This window comes from Micromys minutus (assembly GCF_963924665.1).
Source record: "Micromys minutus genome assembly, chromosome: 9".
Taxonomy (NCBI): domain Eukaryota; kingdom Metazoa; phylum Chordata; class Mammalia; order Rodentia; family Muridae; genus Micromys; species Micromys minutus.
The window spans coordinates 40,069,528-40,093,314 of NC_137978.1; positions in this window are offsets into that span (position 1 = coordinate 40,069,528).

Genomic DNA, 23,787 nt, shown 5'->3' on the forward strand with positions numbered 1-23,787 from the left:
GCACCATTGAGACAGGAAAAGACAGTGTAGAGGAGTCTTCATCTTGTATTCTCGCTGAGGCCATTTTAAATTTAACTAGAATTTGATCTCCTTATTGGGAAGGTCCATGGAAAATTACTTGGCTGTCTTCCAGGAACCTGAGGTCAAGATGGCCCAACTAATTTAGCTTCTGTTAAACTATTTACTTGCGTAAAACCTCTCTCTGAAGCTTTTGAGTGAGATACTGGGATGAATTTTTTTTTTTTTAAATCCCTTTCTCTAAACACTTGGTGCTAGACTTGGGTCCTAAATACCTAAGTGTGGTTCCAGATGGCTTTCTATTGGCTGTAGATTGCATCTGAGTGTTCATTTTCAAATCCTGGGAACACCAGGACATTTGGGTCCCCCATGTTGCTGGAGGGCGCCAGGGGCTGCTGCAGGGGTGTGGTTTGTTTCTGTTGTGGTATGTGGGCAGCAGAGCCTCAGCAACAGATCTCACAGACAGGAGCAGATATCAGGGTGGTAGCTGAGAGGAAGATCAGGATGCAGGAAGGGCTCTGAATGCCAAGTGGTTAGAAAGCTTATTCAAAGAAACAACAGAAAACTTCTTAATCCTAGCAGGCACAGATATGCAACGTAAAAAGCTCAAAAGTCAGGTTGGGCATGGTGGTACACCCCTTTAGTGAGACCCTGTGTCAAAACTTAACTAAGACAAATTTACTTAAGCAACAAGTGGTAACAGTGTGGTTACAATGTTTAAACACACGCGTGTGCGCGCGCGCGCGCGCACACACACACACACACACACACACACACACACACACACACACACCTGAAATAATTATGCTAAATGCTAATAATGATCATGTCAGGGTGGTAATATGTGGCGGTGGCGGGGTTGTGTAAAGTTTGTTTTTAAGGTGTATTAATGCTTTAGTCAGAGAAAATAATATTTGTTTTAATGTGTGTGTATGTGTGTATGTATGAGAATGTGTGTGTATGTGTGTGTGTGTGTGTGTGTGAGAGAGAGAGAGAGAGAGAGAGAGACAGGGGTAGGGGAATGGGATTAGGGTTAGGGGAAGGCTTGGCAGTTGGAAGACAACTTGGCATGTTCTCCTTCTGCCACGGATTCTAGAAGTCAAACTCAAGTTAATCCATCTTGGCCATAAGCTCCTTTATTGGCTGAACCATCTTGCTAGCCCTAAAGTAATAATTTTTAAACTCTTTCTCAGTGATAGCCCCAGAGGCTGTAAAAAGATCATTTTATTTTTTTCTATTCTATAAGTCTTTTGGGAACTGCGATGTATGGTAGAGGTGAGAGACATTGCAACAGAAATAGATGTAGAAACAGGAAGATGTGTCTGTCACAGTAACAGGAGAGCAAAGATAACTGAACAATGTCAGATTGTGCATACCCTGGTGTCTCTGAAAGTGAAGACAAGGGGGAAATCGGGGAGGGAAGAAAAAGGAAAGGAGATGGGGAGGAAGGCTGATCTTGAAGTCACCTAATAGCCTAGGCTGGCCTCAAGCTCTTGGCAATCCTCCTGCTTCAGCCTCCCATGTGCTGGGCTTGGCTCCTTTTCCCTCCCCATTCTCCTCTCTGGGAGTCTGTGTGAGGCTGCCACCACAGCATGGGGCAATGGGCTCCTTTTGCCTGTATCTTGTTGGAGACTGAGGTGTGACCCTTTTCAAATCTGTGTACCTTGTTGTTTCTGGAAATTGCATTCAGAGCCACAAGTATCTATTTGCATAACATCAGCCGGGCCTTTTTCTATTTGTCCTGGAAGTGTGTATTCTCAGAGCTTCAGACTGCAGCTTGCTTTTAAAAGTGATCTTTAAAACCTTGTTTACAGTGACAGCCAGCACTAGTCAATGGTTAGGTCACAACCTGGAGAACAATTACCAGATCCCTGTAAATTTCTTGGCCTCCTTTTTTTGCCAATTTCAGCAGATGACCTCTATAAACATCCCAAACGAGCAATGATTGAGGTCAGGGAGGGCTAATGCGATTTCCCCAGACGACACTATGTTGTTTAAAATAAAGTAACTAAGAGAGAGCATGCTTAATAGGAGAGTCTTTCTAACAACTTGAGTTTAAAGAGCTTCTTCTCTTTTCGGAAGGATAATTGTGGGAAAAATCTTCAGGATTTTTTTTTTTTTTTTTTTAAAGACTGGATTAACGGAAACCTGGCTTTCCCTCTGCTGGCTGGGAGCTAATTTATTTAATCATTACTCTGTTACTGGACAGTTCAATTATACTTTTCCCCAGGTATAAATAACAAGGCACCTCCTGGAACTTGCAGACTCTTCCCTAGGGACAACCTAGGGTGGGATCGTGTCTCCTTCTGGTCCACCATGTACTCATGTGAGGACAAAAGTAGTCATGAAGGTGGCCCCACATAAAACTAGTTTTGCTCGATACATTATGACATTTCTTTGTGGTTTTTTTTTGGGGGGGGGTGCTGGGTGAACTCTGTAGATGATGGAGTGACACAATGTGATAAGGTTGGACATTCCTGGAAAAATCTGGATAGATCCTGTTAATCTCTCCTTCTGACCTGGGTGTGCCCACTTCTAACCCATGGAGAATGGTGGTGAACTGTTACACTAAACAGGGTGTGTCTCTGAAATTCATGGGGAAATGCTTCTCAGGAACTCATAGTTAGAGCTTTGTGCGGAGTTGCCAGAGTTCACCAGTTCCAACCAACTTCCCAGAGGCCTTGCATACCTCCCTTGATGGACAGCTTCCTACTCCAATAGAAGCCCTAGCTAAAACTGGAAGGTTATGGTTTGAGTTCGAGACTCATCCCTATAAGACAAGTGCTCCGTCTCAGTGTTGGCTGTGGCATCAAGTGCAGCCTCACATTTAGCACGGGCAGGCGATCCTTTTGTATTAGGAACTACAGGAGGGCTGGACAGAGCATTCCCCCCCCCCTCCCCGCATGCTTCCCCCTACCTGAGCCACGGGGTGATTGTCTGTAGAGTGTGGGCACCTGCTCTGGGCCTGAAGAGTTCTCTTCTGTGTCACCATCTCGTCAGTGAGTCCTGCTGGCTGTTGGCAGCTAGGTCCACCCTTCTCTCGCGTCTTCCCCAGACCTCTGTAGAAGGAAGACAGCAGGGAATGGATGATAAAGGTAGTCACCAAGTCATATGTTGCGCTTCTCTGTCTCTACCAAGCCTAGCCTCATTTCTACCCTGGCCTCCTCATCGAGCATGGGGCCTGGGGGAGACAAATGTGCAAGCTACCAGTAGGATATGTTCTCTATCAGTGACCTTCTGGGCACCCTCCCTCTCCCCACATTGACTATGGAGTTTGCAATTCCGCGACAGGGAACCCCAGTGTCTGTGTTGGACAGGGTAGCTTAGCTGTTGAAAACAAGCCCTCTGCTGGGGCTGACTGAGGCCGACTCTGGACGGCTGATTGGCCAATGAATGGGCTCTCTGTGGGTCAGGTGTTCTCTCGACCAATCAGCTGTTGACAGGGATCATACAGTAGAGATCTTGGCAGATCCCTCGATCTCTCGCAGTGGAGTTTGTGAGCATCAATAATGATGGGCCACCGTGTTAGATACTTGTCTCTTTGCTGGAATAAAATGCCTAATAGAAGCAATTGAAGGGAAGAAACGTCTATCTTGGCTCATAGGTTCAGGGAACAATCATGGCGGGCAGTCATGGCGACGAGAGCTTGAGGCAGAGCTGGTCACATCGCATCCTCAGTCAGGAAGCAGAGAGAGAGGGAGGAAGGGAGATCTGTACTGTTGACAAGCTTGAGTTCTTATTCAGTCCCATAGGATGGTGATCCTCACCTCAGGGCGGGCCTTCCATCTGAATGAACATAGTTTAGAAACTCCCACTCACGCTCTGAGGCTTGTCTACTAGATGATTCTAGATCCTGTCAAGTTGGCAATATTAACTATACCACAATGTCTTAAATGTTTTCTTTTATGTGTGTTTTCGTTTTGTTTGTTTGCTTTTACATGACTGCATGTGGGTACCAGGCAGGCACCTGGTGCCTGTAGAGGTCAGAAGAGGGTGTTGAATTCCTTGCAAGAGGAATTACAGGTGCTTGTGAGTTGGGAATTGAACTCTGTGCTCTTAACCACTGAGCTGTCTCTCCAGTTCTCACCACAGCGTCTTTAAATAAAAGAGTAAATACCAAGTAGTGGCCAGTGAGATGCCTCCCCAGAGATCATGTCTGGGTTCTGTTTCTGTTCGCAGGGCATTTACAGAACTGAGGAGCCAACTGTCCTTTGGGAAGGATCAGGAGGAAACCCTCTTCTGGATGGTGTAGCCATGGAGGAGGGATCTTGGGAAATCTTGGGCATCTTTCAGGCCTGTCTAGGTGCTTTCCTTTGGGCTTGTGCTTCATGAAAACCATACTTAGAGTATCTCTACCTGCAGCTTGGCTGAAGCATGAGGCCCATGGATGCCCATAGACGTGCCTGAGCAGAGAAGGAAGCACTGGTCTCTAGGTAGAGTCTGGGATGGTGGTAACCTCCCTCAGATTGGCATGGAACCCAAGCCCCGCCCAGACCTCCTCTTGCTGTCTTCTGCAGGAGCAGAGATGCCTGATGAAGGGAGAACATCCTCTGCTTGCTTATCCCATACTCCCCACTTACTCCTGTAGGGGCAGAGGCAGGAGAGGCTGAAGATGAAACCAGACATCTGGGACTTTGATTCTTCCAGACTTGATTCCTTTGTTTAATTCACACAGCCACCGGAACCTTCCCTACCTTCTGAGGGAGGGGCATGCTGAGTGGGTGCAGTAGAGAAAGCATTGCTCAGAGAAGCAGGGACGTGGGTTCAGGTCTCAGATCTTCCAGCTTGCTGTGTGCTCTCAGGCAAGTGGCATTTCCCACCGCATCCCTCACACCCCGAGCTTCAGGTTTCTACCTGGACACTGAGGTGTTGGAGTGACACCTCACCAGGCCACTGCTGGTGTTTAGTTGCTGCTTCCTGACTCTCTGACCCATGTCACCTCAGCACAGCGCATCATCATTTACTGACAGACTGTTTCCAGAGAGGAATCGAGAGCTCAGGGGTGCTAGGTGACAAGTCCAGAGACACAGAGCCAGGAAAGATCAGGCCTGTTTCCTTCTAGGGTTCCAGTGGACCCTTCGCTAGGGAAGAGATTGCAGCTGCTCTGGGGCGGGGAGGCTGTGCTCATTTCAGAAGACAGATGGCTTCCCAGCTGTTTGTAGGGTCTGGGTGCTGTTTTCCATTGGGCATGGAACGGAGCTAGCCTAGCCGATAATACGGTGCAAGCGTGGGTCATCTCACACCACTGCCAGGTGATGGACAGCCCTGGGCCTGACAGGTTTTTTAAGTACCAGAATTGGATTGGGCCCCACTGCCCTTATAGGGAGGCCCCGCCTGCAGAACTGCAGTCAGATGTCTTTTCCTAGCAGCTTTCTTCCAAATGCCTCCGACATGCCCAATGGCCCCTTCACCTCCCCCCAGCCGGAGAGGTTTGCTCAAATTAAGAATTTGATCCATTCCTCCAGTTCCCCTCCAGGGGTTCCAGAGAGCAGAGGAAACGATGCCTTGTCTAATGTGCAGGTACAGCTCTGCATTTGGAAGGAGATCTTGACAAGTTTTAGGAAAAAAAAAACCGTCCCCAGATGACCCTCAGTTCTTGGAGAGAAATACTAACTTGTGTAAATGCTGAAGGGTCCGTCACCCTCAGAAGCCCAAAGCCTGCCTACTTGATGGTTAATGGCAAAAGGAAGGGCACATGTATGGATGGAGATGCACACATGTGCATGCATGCCCATACTTGCATGTGTGCACACAGTTGTGTGTGCTGGTGTTCTGGGTGACCTTGGGGTCTCCTGCACAAAGACAACCTGATGGCTCTTCCAGGCTCTGGGGTCTGTCGTCTGTCTTGCCAGGGCAAACTTTGTAGGCTCTTGCAGAAGAGAGGGATGGTGGAGAAGGGAGGGAGGGACAGTTTCGCCCGGCTTTGAAATGAATGTTGATTAGTGCTAGCCACATAGAAAAACTGATGTGTTCTTTTGACACATGAGGTTTAAAATTGTAGGTTGTATTTAAATTCATTTGCTGTCATGTGTTTTATATGGCACATATGTGGAAGTCAGAGGACATGTGTGGGAGTTGGTTCTCTCTAGCATGTGGGACTTGGGGGTCAAACTCAGGGTAGCAGGCCTTTCTCTGCTGAGTCATCTCTCCTCTTCCTCTTCCCTCCTCCTCCTCGTCCTCCTCACCCTCCTCACACTCCTTGTTTTGAGACAGAGTCTCTTGTAGCCCAGGCTGGCCTCAGTGTGTCTCTGAGGATGACCTCAGTCTCCTGAGTTCTGGGCTCACAGCCACGAACCCATGTACCCATACATCTTGTTCTGTCATGGTTCTCAGTCTTCTCCCTGCAGGGATTGGAGTGTTGTCTTGACAGAAGGACAATGATTTTTCTACACTTATTTCTAGGTCTCTTCTATTTGTAGAACAATAAATACCTTACAAACATTGCTCTAAAATTTTATCAGAGAGGCACTGGTTGAGTACAGCTTTTTGCCTTGGAGAGTTCGAATCTTGGGCTGGAGAAGTAGTTCCGTGGTTAGAGCTCTTGCCTAGCATGTGCGACACTCTGGATTTGGTCCTCAGTACTGTGAAGGAAAACAAAACAAAACAAAACAAAAAACAAAAACAGTTCACAGCTTAGAGAATGACAAGCAAACAAACCAATAAAAATCAGAAAGAAAAAAAAAAACACCATGGAAACTACCAGAATAAACACTAGCATCCAGCGTTTTGAGAACACAGTGACCAGCGTTTCCCAGGGTTGCTTGAGGGGGTGCACAGAGCAGTGAGTATTGAAGATGTAGGAGCCTGTCCGATTCAGCATTCAGCAAAACCGTACTGGAGAAAGCAGAGTCCTGGGGGAGGGGAAAAAGACTGCTGGAAAGCCAGTCAGCTCTGGCTCCTTTCGACGGAACACAGATGCCATGCTCAGGAGTTTGAATGCCATCGTACAGGTGACAGGGCCTTGAGGGTTTTTCTCTGGGAGAGGGACGTGGCAGATTGACGTGGCTTCTGTTTATTTGTGTGCGCACCATGTTCTGATGCCTCCCACGTTGTGTTCATCTGTCTCCCTGGCACGGACCAGCTTCGACAGAACTGTGGACGGGATGGAGAATTAGGCCCCTGCTCTGCCTGGGGCTGGCCACCGTGCTGAAGATGTGGTTCTGGACACATGATCTTTTGGAGACCAGGGAAGGGTCCTAGTATTAAAAAAATGGGCATGGTAGGTCACTCTGCAGAGGCCCAGGTGTCAGGTGGGTCCCTCACAGTCAATCTCAGATGGGCAGTGCCTGCTGCTTTGTTGCTTGGTCCCTTATGAATGTAATGGTTCGCCCAACCAGTGGCTCTTGGCCTGGCATCATCTGTTCTGGAGCAGCCTTGATGGGCGTGAGCACCTCCTCTCATGGTTCTGAGAAGGCTGGAGAGGAGCTGGGGAGATGGCTCAGTGTGTAAGAGCCCTTGCCGTGCAAGCTCAAAGGCCTGTGTTCAAATCTCCAGTACCCATGTAAAAAGTCAGGGGTTTTCACATACGGCTCTAGCCTGGGTGCTGCGGGAGGCAGAGACTGAGAGAACCTAAGGGTGTGTTGTCTGCTAGTCTTGCTCCAGGGTCAGCAAGAGACTTTGTCTCAAGAAAATAAGGTAGAGAGAGATAGAACCTCTTCTAGCTTCTGAACACACACATGTTTATGTACCAGATCCACCTCTCTCTCTCTCTCTCTCTCTCTCTCTCTCTCTCTCTCTCTCTTTCTCTCTCTCTCTCTCCCTCCCACCTCCCCCCCCCCCGCCCCTACTCAGAACCTTTTCTATTTCTCTTGTGCAGAAATCCTCTCATGACAAATAGGGGCCTTTCCCTTGGTTATGAACTCCATCGATTTCCCCTCTGTCAAAATCTCTCAGGCATTGCCAGTTGCCTAATGGTCACCTAAGGGCCACAAAGGGGTCCCTGTTGTTAGTGGGTTGTCCATGTGCTCAGCCATGTCACTAGCTCACTGGCCACAGAAGCAGGGCTCTGTGTGGAGCAGTGTGAGCTGGCTCCCTGGAGGTCAACCATATACCAGGCCCTGTGCTGAGGGCTTCCCTCTGAGATCTGGTTCACACGGAGGCCACTGAGATCCTGAGGCTGGGGAGTTGCTTGGAGCAACATTAGCAATGGAAAAAAAAATGGTGCTTGCTTTGCACAAAGGTAAGATGTCCCCAAGAGTCACACCAAGAACCACAAACCTCCACCGTGGGTTCCCATTGTAGGTTTTAAAGTACTGTATGCAGACAGCCCCACATTGGCCACTGGAGCAGTGTTTTTGCATGAGGATCACTCTGAGGGTGTGGGGGTGGGAGTGGGGGGCAGCTGGATGCCTTCAGTTCTGTCTACCAGGGATGAGTATAGCTGAGAGATCTGACCCATGACCACAGGAGGGTTGGCTCGGAATTTGGAGGTGTGATAATGGTCACATGCCAATGGAAGTTGAACTGGAGGCAGAGCACAGGGTTAAAAACCTGAGGTGACAATCAGGGGTCTGGCCTCCTAGTGTCCCCTCCTTGTCTCCAAGGGAGCAACCCCCCTGTTCCCATGTTCCCTCCTTGATACCAAGGGAGCAACCCCATTCCCTGCTTCCATGCACACAGGTTAGGGCACACTTGTCTTATCTTCAGATTTAGTTTTTCTTCCTCTTCCTTCTTCTCTTCCTCCTTTTCTTTCATATGGAAATAGGGCTGTTGTTTTTCTGAAGGTAGAAACTCTGAAGGTAGAAACATACTGTTTGTAAAAAGAAATCAGGCCATGCATCCTTTAAAAACAAGATTAAGTAGCCCATGACTCCGACTGTGCAGAAAAGCACCCCTGGACCATTGGTGGAAGCCCTGAGACCTTTTGTGGATACAGAAAGGACTCAGATTTGAAGCTTGACTCCCATCCAGGTACCTCCTGTTCCTTCTTGACTTCTTCATCCCCACCTCCCCAGTCTGTGACCTGCCAGTCACTGTGTGCCACACTGACTTCTTAGAGCTGTACTGGTGTCTACTGCTTACTTAGTTCCCACTGATACATTTCCCCCTCTGAAGCCCAGATGCGAACCTCCAGGTTCTGGGTATGGCTGCTTTAACGCAGCCCAGCCTTTCTCCAAGTTCTAGATGGATGTAGAGACTCAGCATCCTCTGAGTGGGATGTGTGCTAGGAGGTGACCTATGCAGGAAGTCGTGCCTTGCTGTGGGATCCTGAGAGGCACTGCTTATGTGGGTAGCAGTGCTGGGATCGGGACAGTGGGCAGAGTGTGTCTGGAGACTGGGCACTGCAGCTGAAACAAACCCCTAAACCCTAGAGAAGGAGGGGGCAGACACCATCCACCTATCCAATCTGCATCTGTGTCTACCCTGTGCGCCAGGCCAGCTGATTCCAACCAGCTTTTAAAGGTCTAGCTCAGGCAGACAATGCCACTTTCCAGGAACCCCATTCCTTATGAAAGTGGCCAGAGGGGGGAAAAACCGAGGCCTTGGAGAGTTGAGGGAGGGTTCAAAGCCAAGGCCCACCCAGCCTTTGCATGGAGTCAATGGAGAACAGTATATAAGGAGCTGAGACAGAGTCTGACTTTGGGGACTCGAAGGCAGATAGACGTGGAGAGGGAGAGAAGGGTAAATGGTTGGTTGTCTAACAACAGAGCCTCCAGAGCCGAGATTCTCAACCATCTGAATGCTGTGACCCTTTAATACAGTTCCTCATGTGGTGATTCTCCGACCATAAAAATATCTTCATTGATACTGTAATTCTGCTTCCACTATGAATCATAATTCAAATACCGATGAAAGGATCATTTCAACCCCCAAAAGGGTCCCCACAGGTTGAGAACCATTCTTCTAAAGGTTGAGACACAGGGGCGTGTGGGAGTGGAGTGTAAGGGGCACCAAGAAGGACACAGACCTGCTACTCCATCTCTAAAACCAGGAATGAGGTCAAAACCAGGAATGAGGTGAATAGATAACCAGCCTTAGCCGGATTTTCCTTTCCCTCCCGCTTCCCCCTGCCCTTCCCCCTTCCTCCCCCTTTCCTCCATTCCTTTCCTCCCCTCTCCTCTCCCTGCCACCCTGACTGTTTTTTTGTTTGTTTGTTTGTTTGTTTTGTTTTGTTTTCTTGAGATAGGATCTTACTATGTAGCCCAGCTGGCTTTGAACTCACGATTCTCCTGCATCAGCTCTTGCATGCTTGGGATGACAGGTGTGTGCCTCCACACCTGGTTGGATGTTTGAGTTTTGTTTCTCATAGACTTGGTGGTGGCGGCGGTGGTGGGAACTTATTGATCTCTCTGCCTACTCTCTCATTTAATGGATGAAGAAACAGACCCAGAGAGGGAAGCCACAAGCCTGAGGTCACACAGCAAGTCACTGCAGAGGCTTGGGTTACATCTGGGATGATGTGGTTCCCACTATGGGTGGGGGTTAGCATACTAGGCTCCATGACCAAGTGAGGTAATAGCTGTGGATTCCAGAGCTGGATTGGCCACTGGGACCTGAGCCCTGGTGTTCAGTAGCTGCCTACCTTGGGCAAGCACCCTAAACCCCGTGAACTTATGTCCTTATCTTCCAAGGGTATGGGGTACAACATTTGGACAGCATGCTGATAGGGACTGAACAGGAGAAGGTTTGAGAGCTGCCTACTATGTGCCAGGCTCACAGTAGGTGCTTCATTAAGGCTGTCTCCTGGCTGCTATGCTTAGCCATGAGGTATCCAGCTTCTCATCTTCACCAAGAGCTCCTGACCTTTTAGAAACAACCAGGTTTCCAGTTATTAAAACTGCACACAATTTTTTTTTTCTTCTCTGAGTTTCTACATTCTAATACTTAACATAGAGAACACATCACCTACGTCCCAACACTGTGACCAAGACATCCCAGGAAAGCCCCTGCCATTCACCTGGCTGGCCCATGCTTTGTGAGTGGCAGCCTTCTCTTCTGATGACGTGACCCCCAGGAAGCCTCAGAGGCCCTGGGGTGCCCTTGGTGGGGACATACCTGCCTGGAAAACATTATCAAACTCCGAGCCTGGCATTTCGAAGACCCTCTGGGGCGCCCTGAAGCAGTTTGAAAAGCTCATTTAGGAAGGAAATTCCCTTGCTGTGTCTCTTTTTCAGCTCATTTGGGTTTGATTTCTCGGCTTGCTGCTAACCGTGTATGGATACCTGCCTCTGTGATCTCTACATTAGCAGCTCGGTGTCAGGAGAGGCGGCACTCTTTGGTACTTTTTTTTCTCTCTAACATGAAAACAGAACTTTAAAAACATTTACATTCATTATTTCATCTCTGTTCTTGTGTGTGCCCATGTGTGGGTCTGTGCACAAGAGTGTAGGTGCCTGAAGAGGCCAGAAGAGGGCGCTGGATCCCCTGGAGCTGGGATTGCGGGCCATCGTGAATTGTCCAACATGATGTTGGGATTGAACTGGAGTCCTCGAAGAACAGCAAGTACTCTTAACCACTGAGTCATCTCCTGAACATAGGGCTTTTTCTGTTATATGGGCCACTGTGTATTCTATTACTTTTTTTCCTGGGACCAATAAAATCAGAGGAGACTTCCAGGGTGTCTTGGAACCTCTGGACTCAGGTTATCATGGATGAACTTGATGGGCAACATATCTTCCACTTTGCTTTGGGAAGTGATCTGCACTTCATACAGATTCCAAACTAAACCCTTCAGCCCAGTCTCTTCTCAGCCTTTGCCCATGCCGTGTCTGCTGCCAGCAATACTTTTTAGTCATAATTCTACAGCTTGCTCTGGGTAATAATTTTTTAAAAAATAATGATATGTATTATGAACATTACTTATACATAGTTAATATTTTGTTGTTTTCTAAACAGAGAGGCCTCTCCTTACCACCTTATTGAAACTCTTTCCAGCACCTTAGAACTGCTATGTCATTGTTGCGTATACATCAACTATGGCACCTTCAGAGGCCGGAGGAAGACAGGAGGTCTCCCAGGAACTTAAGTTACAGGAGATTGCAAATTGTTCAGTGTGGGTGTCCTTTGCAAAAGCCAGAAGTTCGCTTAACGCTGAGCTGTCTTGCTTCCCTTACTATTATTATTGGGTGGGGGAGCAGTGCTGGTAGGAGCCCAGGTTTTGTGCGTGTTAGCTGTGCTCTTCTTGGGTTCTACTGTCAGTCTTAGCCTCTGATACCTTGGGATGTAGAGATGGTACCTGGTTTTACACTCATAATCCCTTCCCATCCTAGAGTTAGGGGCTGTGATCCAGCCTAGAGGTCTAAAAGGTATAGCAGAACCCGAGTTACTGTCTACCCGGCTATATGGCAGAGCCTTGGGCTCCTGTGCCTGGAGCTGCCTGGGCTCAATGAGAAATGCTTAGAGCCTTCCTTAGTTTTCCTCTACCCAATCCCCAGGTCCTAGAGAGACAGGGAGGATGTAGGTGACTTCAATTCTGCTACAGATGACAGGCACAAGGGTCGCTGTGCAAGCCCGATATGACAGGAATCAGCTAAGGGAGTACTAGGGGTGAGCTCCCTCCCTTTCGTTCCCATCCACTGATCGTAGAGGCTATGGCCTTCGTCGAGCGGGTCTTTTGGCTGGCAGCTCTGCCTTCCCTTATCCTCGTTTATGTAATGTGTCTCGTCTTCACTGAGGACAGTTGTTCCAGGCTCTTGGTACTGCGCTGTGTGGATTAACCCACTTAGTCTTCCCAGTGACCCTCTGGGCCGGGGAAGAAGAGTATGTGCATTCACAGAGTGAAGCAGATCACAGAGCTGGAAAGCCCTGGGCGAGTTGATGGTGCAGTTAGGATTTGAACCCAGACAGCTACGGCTGTGGAGCACTTGGCCTCAAACCCTGTGTTAGAGACAGAGGGAACAAGAAACCAGCCTTCTTGGAGTAATGAGACGGGGCTCCTTTCCTGTCCCAGGATCTGGACTCTAGGACCCTGATCTAGATTCCAGTCTTGTCTCCCACTGACCATTTAGCCGCTGACTTCAGAGCCCTGCTGGGCTCAGAGCGCTGGAAACTGAAGCACCTGACCTGATGTATTAGTCAGGGTTTTACTGCTGTGAGCAGACACCATGACCAAAGCAACTCTAATAAAGGACAACATCCAATTGGGGCTGGTTTACAGGTTCAGAGGTTCAGTCTGTTATCATCAAGGCAGGAGCATGGCAGTGTCCAGGTGCAGTAGGAGCTGAGAGTCCTACATCTTGTTCCGAAGGTAAACGGGAAGGCTGGCTTCCAGGCAGCTACAATAATGGTCTTAAAGCCCACCCCCATAGTCACACTTCCTCCAACAAGGCCACACCCACTCCAACAAGGCCACACCTCCTAATAGTGCCACTCCTTGGGCCAAGCATATTCAGACCACCACACCTGACAATAATAGGTACCAAGGAAGCAACAGGGCCACCTTATTCCTTGTGACCACCCTTTACCCTTTGAATCTTTCCAAAAAGATCTAGAGACCCTGATAGCAGCCTCTCTGCTTTTCTGAGGCTGGAAAATCGCAGATAGTGGCTTATCTAAGAGTCACCAGAAGGGTAGATACCTGGGTCTAAGGCTCCAGACTTGAAGCACCTGCTTGCTCAAGAGTTTAGAGGCTACCAGTTCCAGGTATGTATCTCGGAACATCCTCTTTAACTGGCCCACCGCCTCTAGTCCCAATCTCTAGTCCTTGTTCCTGGTGGCTCAGAACACCTGGCAGTACCTTGCCACACAATAGCTTGGAGCTAGAACACCCACACAGACTCTTTGGCTCAGCTTGCCAGCTGACTCAGGGCAGGCGGCCCTGCCTTTCCAGCTTTCCAATCATCTCTCTTTTCAAAGGTGAGGATTCTATGGGACAAAGTAAGCCAGAGCTTCTCAAAGTTTCCTACCAAAGCAAACACTGACTGCAGAAGACAGTAAACACATGCCCTGGGGGCCTGGGGCGGGTTGGGGGGGCATAGCTTTAGAACAGCCTGAGCATTCATTGAAGTCTCACCGCAGCTTAAAAATTCATGGGAATTTTGCATTCAGCTCCATAATGCATCTGCGCTGTTCCTTTTAACGTGGAGACAGCGTTTCAAGTTGCTCACCATCAGGTAATCTCAATGCCAGCAGGACCGGCCATGTTTGTTGTGTAGCGCATCTATTCTTCAGCACACCAAATGGGAGTCCCCAGGGATGTGTGGATCCGGTTTAAGAAAGATTCGTGTAGGTGCAGTGCTCTGGAAGGAGCAAAACACATTAGATAAAGGTCAGGGAGTTTGGATTTGAGCCTTGGCAGTAATGGGAACACATCCATCAGAGAGCAAGATGTATGTATGGGGGAAGGGAGACACTTGGGAATGGGGACGCAATAAGGAATGTGGGGGTGTGGGGAGAGTGAGGCAAATTCCAGGCTGCCCAGAATCCAAGGCAACTTCTCTTCTACCAAGTGACCCCAACTCAGTGCTACGGAGTCTATGTTAGCTCTGTGCTCTTAGTCCTCTGATTCAGAGTGGCCCCCAGCACTGCGTGTGGGCTTTGCTCTTCCTAGCCTGGTTCCTCCAGTCCAAAGGCCCCCCCCCACTGCTTTTTTGAAGCGTTCCTGAGCTGCCAGAGCTTGCTAGAAGCTTCTGCAGGTATCCCAGAATGCCTCAGGTGAGTTTGCAGATGGGACCCCACTGGGACCCAAGCTGTAAGCACAAACCTCTGTCATCTCCTTTCTGCTCGTCCTAAGTATCTTTTTAAAATTGCAAAGCTCCCATGCAGAAACGAGAGCTCTTCACGATATTACCAAATGTCTGAGAACAAATATTTCCCAAGAACTGTGGGGGCATGCGCAAACACCCTTTTTTTTCTCCCCTCTGTTATTCCTGGGCAGGAGCAGATAATGAGTTACCCTTTTCACAATCAGTGCTTGCTGGGTTTTTGGCTACATTATTGGGAGCAAATATAAGCAGGGTAAGTTAAAGGCATGGATTATTGCAAAATAAAATTGGGATACATGAAGCTTAAAAGTCTTAATTTCAAACCACTCCTCACAATAGGCCAGAACTTGATCCTCTGTAATTCTTCACAAACAGAGTTTGCATTTTATTATTGAATGTGTCTTCTCTCGGCCTGAGATGAGATTTGACTCATGTTTTCGCATAAATATAATAAAAGGATGTTTCCCAGTGAATATAGATTTAGGAAATAGTGTTTACTTCTTACTTCTCTCAATTCGAAAGAGTACAAACTGGGATTTTTAAAAATTTGTTTCAGTAATTTTCTTAAAAAACACAATGGCTATGCATTGTCTCCTTTCACGGAGACCACAAGCCAATCTGGGGAGAGTTGTGGTTTTGTCTTTGTTTTTGTATTTCTCTCTAGGGAGTGCACACCATACTGTGAATCTACAAGTCAGCAACTAAGGCTTTCTACTGCTTGGCAAGCGGCCATGGGCATTGTGGGCAGGTGTCTGAGGGTCTGCGCAGGCTCAGGACAGCAGCCAGTCAGTCTATCCTGGTGCGGGGGTCCTGCAAGGGGCCCAAAGATGGGGTCAAGCCAAAGTCAGAGGCCAGCAGGCTTCTATGGGTTCTCTTGGTGTTTATGTGCCTTTCCCAGATGCTCAACTGCTGGCTGACTCTGATGCTTCCTGTTACTTTTCTGCTATGATGAAATACCAGGACAGAAGCAATTTCAGGGAGAAAGGGCTTATTTTGGCTTACAGTTCCAGGCCACAGAAGTCACAGTGGAGGGGGCTTAAGAGAGCTGGCCACATGGCACTTGCAGTCTAGAAACAGACAGCAAGGAAAGCTTGTGTTTGGCCAGGTTTTGCCTTTTTATGTAGTCCAGGACTCCATGCCTAAGGAATGCCACCACCCACAGTGGGCGTGTCTTTTCCCTTCAACTGATCTAATCAAGAGAAGACCCTAAGGCATGTTCAGAGGCCTGTCTCCTTGGTGATTCTAGATTCTATCAAGTTTTTAACACTAACCACCACTGTCATCACTCTGGACTCAAAGGGTTTCTTGCATTGGGATATAAAGAAACAGTGAAGGGCCTGAGCCAAGCCAGAGCCAGTATTTTTTGTTTGTTTGTTTTTCCTGTCACTCTAGGCCATGGGATGATGGGATGGTGCCTCTTAGAGCCTCAGTTTCCCCATCTGTAAAATGGAACAATAACAGAATTTACTTTAAAAGATTGGTGTGAAGATCTGCCAGTGGGAAGAGAAATGTATATTTATAAAGCCATTGGATGTATATGCATTTATAGAAAACCTTGCCAGTTAGAAATGGTTCAGACAGTGGCACAGGGTTTGGTGGGACTAGGCTCACTCTTGGTCTGCCTTGCATCAGAGCCAGTTCTCAATGTCTTCTGTTTGGAGTGTAGTGCTGAGGATCAAACCTAGAACCTCACACAGGTACAATTGTCTTACTGATGAACTACCCGCCCAAGTCCCCCAAATGTCATGATTGCAGTTAAAAAGCTTACAGATTTCAGATCAGATTTCTCAAAAGAAAAACAAAAAACAACTAAATATTTGTGTTTTAAATTTAATAATGTTCAACCCCCCCACCCCAGCAAGTCAGTTATTTGTGTGCCTCCTGCGGCTGCCCTTTGTGTGGGGGCTGTTTCTGCTGGGGCAGGATCCAACATGCCACACCTCTCTGATCAAGCACTTTTCCCTTTAAAAAATACTCTTCCTGCAATACATGCGCATTGCCACCAGGTGGCAGTAGGTTCCCAGACCTCTTCTGGGAGCCTGGCCATAGCAGAGGTATTCCCGTTCCCGGGAAACAGTTGAAAATGGATTTCTATTTATTAAACCAGTTCAATGAGATTAACCTACTTACCACCCCAACTTTAAGCATGGCAAGCATCGCCGAAGCTAATGAGACAAAATACAAAGTGTTTGGTACACTCAATTATCTCTTCTTAAGTAATCCCTAAAGAAAGGCTAATCCGTGCTCCATCCCCAGGGAAGGCTCCCTCTCAGGAATCTCCCGGTTCCCTAGAGCTTCTAACGTACAAGCGCTCGTTCAGTCCCGCTTATGGTGCCTGCGCTCAGTGTCAGCCCTAAACTGGGGATGTTCTCAAGCAGAGAGGGCAAAGGTGGATAGGTCCTGGACTCAAAAGGCAGGGTAATGGGAATGCATGGACCCGGCTGAGAAAGAACTGGGAGAAAAGACTGGGGAATCTGAAGGTTTATGGCTTTTCTTAAAGAGGTCACAGTTGCAAAGTGTATTAGGAGACACGTGACTTGGCATTGGCTAGTCTTTCTATTCTTTAAGATACATTAAATATGTAGATTGAACGAGCGCGTGCGCTCTCATACACACACACACACACACACACACACACACACACACACACACACACACACACATGCCCTGACTTAAAAATTTGAGGCGGTGAAAGAGGGGTAGGTAGGAAAGAGTTTAGCGGATATCCAGGAAAGAGGACTGTGTCCACGGACTGTGGGAGCCCCGAGGGGGGCCCCAACTCTGACAGATAAATCCCTCAGCATTCATCCATTCAGTAAATATTCACTCTACTCCCGGGCAGAGCTCTGTGCTGCGTGCTGGGCATCTATAGGTGGTAAGCCGCTCCCAGCCTAACCAGAGATACAGATGCAGTTGCTCCACGGCTTTGGCTGTGGGTTACGAAAGTACCTGGCAGATACATGCTCAGTGCCTTTGAGATGCGGGCCAGAGAGGGCTTTCCCAAGGAAGCCATGACTGGCCTGGGGCCTGAAGGGTTAATAGTAGTTCAACTCGCCCACGTGACAGGCCATCTACTCCTTTTCTAGAGGTCACCGGTTGCCCAGTAGGAGGGTCTAGCTCAGACAAGGTCATGAGCCAGAGAAGGAGTTATTAATGGCCAGGATGGAGCCCCAAGGGGTCAGGATTGGAGTCTATCATCCGCAGCAACTGTTGGCCTTTGGGAGAGAGAAGGAGGGGCATCTGACTGTATCAGATGGTAGAACCCCAGCTGGCATTTTAGGAAAAATGCTTTGGATAGAGGATGGCACAGACCCCGTGGTTCTCCCCTGGCCCAAGAGATCCCAGCCTCCTTTTAGGTTTTTTTGGCCTTGAACTCATGGTTTTCCTGTTTTGGGTTTTTGAGTGTCTGGTTCTTAGGTACCATTAAAAGTGTTTGATTTCTTGTTGATTTTGAGACAAGGTCTCATGGATCCCAGGTGGGCTCTGCAGATGACCTTGAACACCTGATCCTCCTGCCTCTGCATCAACTCCTACGTCCAGGTTCCTGCCCTGTTTGAATTCCTGTGCTGGCTTCCTTCAGTGATGGACTACCACGTGGAAGTGTGAGCCTAATAAACCTTTTCTTCTCTGACTTGCTTTTTGGTCACGGTGTTTCGTCACAGCAATAGAAACCCTAACTAGGACAGAGGGCTTAGGAGTCAAGACCACAGATTCTCACTGTTTGGTCAGTGGGGGCAAAGTCACCAGGTCTGTTCCATATTCCTCCTACCCCCACCCCTGAGAGGAGGAGCTATGGGATCTTCATGCACTGCTTAGAGCTGAGCCTGGGTGTCCTCATGAGCTAGGAATGCTGGGTTTGCCTGAGGGAGGAGGGTGGTATAGCAGTGGCCTGAGACTAGGAGCCCAGGATGCTGCCTGGCCCGCTGGCAGCGCTCTCCTGTGCTGTCCCCTATGATGCTCATTCCATGAGTGCTCCCTCCTGCTGCCCTCTCTGGTACTTAGTCCATCAGTGCTCCCTCCTGCTGCCTCCTCTGGTGCTCAGTCCATCAGTGCTCCCTCCTGCTGCCCTCTCTGGTACTCAGTCCATGAGTGCTCCCTCCTACTGTCCCCTCTGGTACTCAGTCCATCAGTGCTCCCTCCTGCTGCCTCCTCTGGTACTCAGTCCATGAGTGCTCCCTCCTACTGCCCCCTCTGGTACTCACTCCATGAGTGCTCCCTCCTGCTGCCCTCTCTGGTGCTCAGTCCATGAGTGCTCCCTCCTGCTGCCCTCTCTGGTGCTCAGTCCATGAGTGCTCCCTCCTGCTGCCCCCTCTGGTGCTCAGTCCATGAGTGCTCCCTCCTGCTGCCCTCTCTGGTGCTCAGTCCATGAGTGCTCCCTCCTGCTGTCCCCTTTGATGCTCAGTCCATCAGTGCTCCCTCCTGCTGCCCCCTGGTACTCAGTCCATGAGTGCTCCCTCCTGCTCCCACCTCTGGCACTCAGTCCATGAGTGCTCCCTCCTACTGCCCCCTCTAGTGCTCAGTCCATGAGTGCTCCCTCCTGCTGCCCCCTCTAGTGCTCAGTCCATCAGTGCTCCCTCCTGCTGCCCCCTCTAGTGCTCAGTCCATCAGTGCTCCCTCCTGCTGTCCCCTCTGGTACTCAGTCCATGAGTGCTCCCTCCTGCTGCCTCCTTTGATGCTCAGTCCATGAGTGCTCCCTCCTGCTGTCCCCTCTGGTACTCAGTCCATGAGTGCTCCCTCCTGCTGCCTCCTCTGGTGCTCAGTCCATCAATGCTCCCTCTGCTGCCCCTTTTGGTGCTCAGTCCATGAGTGCTCCCTTCTGCTGCCCTCTCTGGTACTCAGTCCATGAGTGCTCCCTCCTGCTGCCCCCTCTGGTGCTCAGTCCACGAGTGCTCCCTCCTGCTGCCCCCTCTGGTGCTCAGTCCATGAGTGCTCCCTCCTGCTGCCCCCTCTGGTGCTCAGTCCATGAGTGCTCCCTCCTGCTGCCCCTTCTCCCTCTCAGACCTCAGCTGTGCTCCCACCTGCCAACCCCAGGGTGCCCGCCTTTGCTTAAGGCCACAGGACCTTGTTGGTGGCCACTTCCCTCAGCTCCTGTCTTGACTGGGCTTCATGCTGGCTGCATGTTTGCACGGTTCCCTTTAAAAAGAAGCCCCTAAATACCTGACAGAAGACACAACTGCACATTTTCTAGCACAGCCTCCTGAGAAAAATAAGTCACTGTCAGCCCCAGCCCTGAATCTTTAAAGTTAAGTGTCTGATGCTTGAGTCTTGGGTTAGATGCTGGCTCTGAGAACTCACTGTGTGACCTTGAACATGACAATATAGATGAGAGAGCCAGAGAAATCACAGATGCTACTAATTTTATTTTGTTGAATGTTTTGGGAGAGCAGGGGCTTTTCTGGCTACTTTACTACACACTCACCCCACACACTCCATTAAGTGAAGGATTTGGCAGTTTGCACCAGTCTGGCTGTTGAATTAATTTGGTGTGCCCCCACCCTGCCTTTGGCTCAGCGGGCTTGAGGCTCCAGGGTTGGAAGCAGGTACAGGAGATTACTGGAACCTTCCTTCTGGGGCCTTCTAGAGATCAGCTACAGCTGCCACAGCAGGTCTTCTGCTTATTGGTTCAGGGACCCCGGCCTTATTTGGCTGCCCAGTCCTGACTGTCTCTCTATACAGAGGACTTGAAGTTACTGTTAATGTAAAGGTTTCGTAGGGGTTCAGGCAACAGCAGGTTATCATGATGACTATAAATGAGATCATGTGTGAATCACATATAAAAACCTTACTCAGAGCAAAAGATCTATTGATCCCTGGCAGCCATTTCTCATAATCATGGTCATAATCATGATAAAAATGCTCACACGGGGGCTGAAGAGGTGGCCCAGGAAATCAAAGCCCATGCTGTTCTTGCAGAGATCCCAAGTTCAGTTTTCCTTATCCACTTTCGACAGCTCACACTTATTGCCCGTAACTCCAGCTCCCGGGGCTCTGACATCCTCTCTTAGCCTCCAACGTCTCTGGACTCAGATGCGCACACACGATTAAAAAGAGAATACTCTAAAAACTCACATACAAACGCTATCTTTCCCATTCCCAGCTCCTAGCAAGCACCCACATGCCTCCAAGGGGTTGGAGGGAGGGACAGAGCAGCATCAACTGAAGCGATATAGGGCTGTAACCGGACTCCTCCATTCATCTTCCAAGAGGTCTTGAGGAATTGTGGGAGACCCCACCCTGTCCCCTCTCAGCCATATTTGTGAGCACACTGTAGTCCAGGATTCTCCCTGCCTGTGTCATGCCTTCAAGCATACCCTGCAGCCAGACCTTTGCTCCTATGTGCTTGCGTTTACTCAAGTACACCCACGTCCAGGAGCACATGCTCAAGTGCTAACACACACCTCCCCATACACAGAGGCAGATCGATACCCACTCATATCTAGGCCGCCCATTCCCCCCAGCATTAGCCTCCCACAGCTACCCTGGCGCACTTCTCACAGTGAGGCGTCTGAACACAGACGGCCCTCCTGCCCAGTCTCTGCCTCCACACTCCCCAGGTGCTACAGCCCCCTTCCGCTCTTGTTCTACCCAGGTACACAGATCCCACACTCAGCCTTTCCAAGGACAGGCTCGGGAAGGTGGACCCCACGCTCTCCCAAACATACACCCCCACAGCTCATCCACCTGACGGCTACTCTGGACCCGTTCAGGCCTCCCTAAACACTCATCCCATCAACACCTGCTGGCCCCTCGCTTGGGGGCTTCAGAGACAGGTTTTGGAAAACAGTCTTGGTTGTGATGGAGTGCCTCCTTCGGGCCTCCTTGGCTTGTAACAGATTAAGGTGAACAGGCATTTGTCACGGGGAAGTGTACCCGGTTGTGCAGGAAAATGGACTTTTCGATGAGCGTGAGAGTTTGAACTTGTCACAGAGGGGAGAGTCTTGTGTTATTGCAGCCTGCCGGGCTGCTGTGGCCGTCGCCGGCTTATCGGCTGTGGCAGGCATCACCTCCGACTGAAAGGATCCCATTACGGTAAGTAATGGCTTAATCACAGCCAGTTTGTAATGGAGATGACCTCTCCCAGTCCCGCTGGCCTCCTCGGATGAATCGTACCTCTCCTCACTGTGACTAGGAGCACTGGTTCTCATCTCTTCCCTGGAGAAAGGTCCATGGGCCGCCAGGACAGGAATCAGACAGCTTAGGGGAGGCTGCAGTGAGTGGGAGACAAGGCAAGGGCAGCCGGAGGAGGAAGAGCCCAGGTACATCCCTGACTAACCATCCTGTCCAGCAGGGAACCTTAGGCAAATGTCTATGTAGTTACCACACCATTACACAGAGCTTGGATGGACTAAACGATGTGTGTGTGTGTGTGTGTGTGTGTGTGTGTGTGTGTGTATGTGTGTATGTGTGTGTGTGTGTGTGTGTATGTGTGTGTGTGTGTATGTGTGTGTGTGTGTGTGTGTGTGTATGTGTGTATGTGTGTGTGTGTGTATGTGTGTGTGTGTGTGTATGTGTGTGTGTGTGTGTGTGTGTGTGTGTGTATGTGTGTGTGTGTGTGTGTGTGTGTGTGTGTGTGTGGTGATGTTTAGATTTTCCAGTTTTCATATCCAGCTTGAGCACTAGCGCTTCGGTATCCTTATGCTACCTCAGAAGAGACAGTAATTCAGAGGCTTAAAGACATGTAATAGATCGGATACAACACTAGGTCCTGAACGCCCAGCATGGGAACTTCTGAGCTCAGTGTCCATGCCTTTCAGTCCAGAAATATTTCCACCAGCCCTTCCCATCTTCCCTCCACAGTGTGTCCCTTGGCAGGCAGCAATGCTGGGTGTGCTACAAATTTTAGCATCTGACTGCAGCAGCCCCTGGGAGGGACAAAGGTCACTTCTGCTTCAGCTCAAGGTTGGGAGTTCCCAGGTGAGATCTGTGGCTGACTTGGGGACCCTGGGCTGAGTTAATGGCACTGTCCCCCTTTCTCTGTTTTGGCTTGCTTCCACTGCTGGACCTGGGTTTTGGGAGGGACTAGGACTCTTCTTTCTTTGCCTTCCCTTTCCTTCAGCACTCTCAGGGTTCCCATTCCTGTGAGCAGACACCATGACCACAGCAACTCTTATAAAGGAAAACATTTCATTGGGGCTGGCTTACAGGTTCAGAGGTTCAGTCCGTTTTCATCGTAGTGGGAAGCATGGCAGCATCTAGGAAGACATGGTGCTGGAGAAGGAGCTGAGAGTTCTATATCTTGATCCAATGCCAGGCAGAAGGAGACTGTCCCTGATGCACTGGATAAAATTTAAGCATAAGACCTCAAAGCCCACTCCCATAGTGACACACCTCCTCCAACAAGGTTACACCTATTAATAATGTCACCCCTTGAAGGACAAGCATTCAAACACATGAATTTATGGGGGCTAAACCTATTCAAACATTGTACTTCCTGGCTCCCAGAGGCTTGTTCAAACATATGAGTGTATTGGGGTCACACCTAAGCATAGCATAATGCAAAATACATTTAGTCCAACTTCAAAAGTCCCCATAGTCTATAGCAGTCTCAACAACGTCAAAAGTCCAAAGTCTCTTCTGAAATTCATTAATCACTCAACTGTAATCCCCTATAAAAATCAAAGTAAAAAGCAGATCACATACTTCCAAAACCAGAGACTATACATTACCATTCCAAAACATCACAGTGTGGAAATCCTGGACCAAAGCAAGTCAGAAGACCAGCTGGGCAAACTCCAAACTCTGCATCTCCATGTCTGATGTCAAACACTTTTCAGATCTCCAGCTCTTTTTATCTTTGTTGACTTCAGCAAACTTCTTTCTCTTCAGCTGGTTCCACTCCCTGTTAGCAGCTTTCCTCAGCAGGCATCCTGTAGCTCAGGTCAACTTCGACTTTACAGCTTCTTATTCCAATGTCTGGGATTTACACATGATCTTCTGAACTCCTCCGAAGGGCTTGGGTCACTTCTCTAGATATGTCTTCTGTAGCACTCTAAGCTCAGGTTGATCCACTCCACTGCTACTGCTGTTCTTGGTGATCGTTCCAACAAAATATCACAAGAAGAATCTCTAGGCCACATACTAAAATTCTTTTCCTCTGAAATATCTAGAGCCAGGACCCCATAGTTCA